This window comes from Giraffa tippelskirchi, chromosome 3, assembly GCF_054371585.1.
Source record: "Giraffa tippelskirchi isolate mGirTip1 chromosome 3, T2T-mGirTip1v1.2.pri, whole genome shotgun sequence".
NCBI classification, from domain to species: domain Eukaryota; kingdom Metazoa; phylum Chordata; class Mammalia; order Artiodactyla; family Giraffidae; genus Giraffa; species Giraffa tippelskirchi.
Window position 1 is genome coordinate 101885347 of NC_137277.1, and position 3100 is coordinate 101888446.

General features: G+C 41.6%; 1 pseudogene; it reads right to left on the reverse strand.

Annotated features, from left to right (window-relative positions):
* Window positions 1-731: 731 nt before the first annotated feature.
* On the reverse strand, window positions 732-1088 carry LOC145540454 (cytochrome c oxidase subunit 6B1 pseudogene; annotated as a pseudogene).
* Window positions 1089-3100: the final 2012 nt, after the last annotated feature.

Sequence of the window (3100 nt, forward strand, 5' to 3'; positions counted from 1 at the left end):
TGGGGCATTGCTGCCAAAGTCCAATAGGCTTATCATCCAGGACATAGCACTATGCCTGTTATTATTTAACTAAGCCATAAAAAAGAATGAAATTGGATCATCTGTAGAGATATGGATGGACTTAGAGTCTATCACACAGAATGAAGTAAGTCAGAAAGAGGAAAACAAATATTGTATATTAATACATAGGGCTTCTTTGGTGGCTCAAATGGTAAAGAATCTGCTTGCAATGCAGGAGACCTGGGTTTGATTCCTGAGTGGGGAAGGACCCCTGGAGAAGGAAATGGAAATCCAGTATTCTTGCCTGGAAAGTTCTTTTTTTTGAAGCTAGGTGATAGTTTTTATTAAAAATTGTACAAATAACAAAGCAGAACATATGGATAACTTTTAGCACATATAGGAACTTGAAGTTATTTTGTATAATCATTCACTCTATTGTTTGGTAAAGAAGAGGTGGTAAAAGTTTATTCAAAGAAAAACTGAAATAAAAAACAAAAAACCCCACCCTGAATTCAGTCCCCTTTAGTGTTCATGGTACTAATTCCACCCCAGCTTCTGGCCCCATCATCCAGCTCTTTTACACATACACAGCCTTACATGTTTCCAATGAGCATTTATTATTAGTTAAACCATGATTCAGGATCCCAGGGTGGGGATCACCATGTACCCAGGTCCCCCTTCACCACCTTGGGGAGAAGGACAGAGGACAGAGGAGGTGGGATGGAGCCAGTTCAGATCTTTCCAGGAAACATGCCTTCTGCCTGGTGGTTGTCCCAAGCTGACACCCAAGATATGGGGTAGAGGGACTTGGACACATGCCGGTACCATTCGCACATGGGGATGTCACCCCCTTTAGCGGTCATTGCCTTCTCACAGCAGTGGAAGTCCAGGTAGTTCTGCCAGCAATTCCTGGTCTGGTTCTGGTTGGGGAAGTGGTGGTCAAAAGGAGCAGTATGGTAGTTCTTGATTTTGGTCTTGATGTCTTCTGCCGTAGTGCTGACTCCTAAAGATGCCCCTGAAGTCGCTGGAAGCTCAGTGTGACCCTCAGCAAAGACGCCAGTATTGGATCCTTGCCTGCAGAATTCCATGGACAGAGGAGCCTGGTGGGCTACAGTCCATGGGGTCACAAAGAGTCAGCCACAACTGAGCAACTGACACTTTCACTTTCACTTTCATATTAATACATATATGTGGAATCTAGAAAAATGATACCAACCTATTGGACAGGAGTAGAGATGCAGATATAGAGAATGGACATGAGACTCCCCAGGAATGCTCTTAAGGACCACAGTGATCAAGTAAGTACCTGAAAAGAGACAGCCTGGAAGCAATTCTCTATTCAAATCATATCGCTACAACTTAACCGGTACATGAAGTGAAAGTTCAAGTCGCTCAGTCATGTCCGACTCTTTGCTATTTCATGGACTGTACAGTCCACAGGATTCTCCAGGCCAGAATACTGGAGTGGGTAGCTGTTCCTTTCTCCAAGGGATCTTCCCAACCCAGGGATCGAGCCCAGGTCTGGGCAGATTCTTTTACCAACTGAGCCACCAGGGAAGCCCAAGAATACTGGAGTGGATAGCCTATCCCTTCTTCAGCAGGTCTTCCTGACCGAGGAATTGACCCAGGAATCTCCTGCATTGCAGGCAGATTCTTTACCAGCTGAGCTACCAGGGTACCCCATACCAGCTGTATGAGATTGGGCATATCAGTTTGATCCTCTGAAACCAATTTGCTTTAATTGTAATAGGTGATAATAGTAATATCTACCTTACAGGGTTATTGTGAGAATAACAATAATTCCCACAATTAATAGTAATAATATTGAATGAGAATAGTGTCTGATACATAATTAGCAGTATATGATATGATAGCTATTTTCATTATTGTGTTCAGACATCACACATCTGGGGCACTGAGACCCCAAACCTCATCTTCCATATTCAGCCACACAACAGATGTGAAAAACTTTTGGTCACCTTAACATCAGGAGTGTACAGCCATCTGGAATATTCAGTGGAAATGTTTTGAAAGACTTGATAAAAGCTAACTGTAGTATTTTTTCAAATGAAATGACAGCTGTGAATGGATAAGAAACCATTTCCTGCCACTTTTTGGACAGTTCCGAGGTACTTAACATTTTAAGAAGAACAAATGCTGGAGATCACTTTACATAGCTTCTTTATTTACTGAGCAAGGCCACACGATTTGACTAGGAATTAATTCTCAGCAGTTTACTTTTCAGAGAAGGAAGAAAAGTTTTTAAACTTTTCTTCTATATACCCACAGGAATTTGGTATTTCTTAGTAGCAGCAGCAGCAGCAGTACTGATTAACAGTGAACCTAAAAGAGTGAATAATCTTATTGACATAGCATTTCATGGTGTACCAAATTAGGTGACATGGTGGTTAATAGTCACTAATTCGTAACTGGTCATAAATAATTCTACTCTTTTCATTGAAGAACTTATTTTGTGATATGCATTATTTGAATTTGTATTTTGTATATTGACAAATGTTACTGGTTTTAATTTATGTCAATGATTTAAAGCTAAAAAGAAAACCCTTATTTTTTTAAGTGACTTAAAAAAGTTAAGGAATGTAGTATGCTGCTAGGGTTTTCCCAGTGGCTCAGAGGTAAAGAACCCAGCTTCAATGCAGGAGACACAGGAGACATGGGTTCAATCTCTGGTTCAGAAAGATCCCCTGGAGGAGGGCATGGCAACCCACTCCAATATTATTGCCTGGAGAATTGCATGGACAGAGCAAACTGTGGGGCTATAGTCCCTAGGGTTGCAAAGAGTCGGACACAACTGAAGTGACTGAACACACACAGTATGTTGCTATGGCATGACAGAAGCCAGCTATATATTTGTATCCTCAGTGTATATTATGTGCTTAATGAGTGTTCTGTGAGTGAATATGAGTAGAATTCTGCCTTGCTTTCCAGCGCATCCCTGTCATGTTCCCCAGTTCCAAAAAATGCACTTTCATGGAATCTGCCAGTCTGTGTGCACATATGGCTCAGCTGGTAAAGAATCCACCTGCAATGCAGGAGACCTGGGTTTGATCCCTGGGTTGAGAAGATCTTCTGGAAAAGG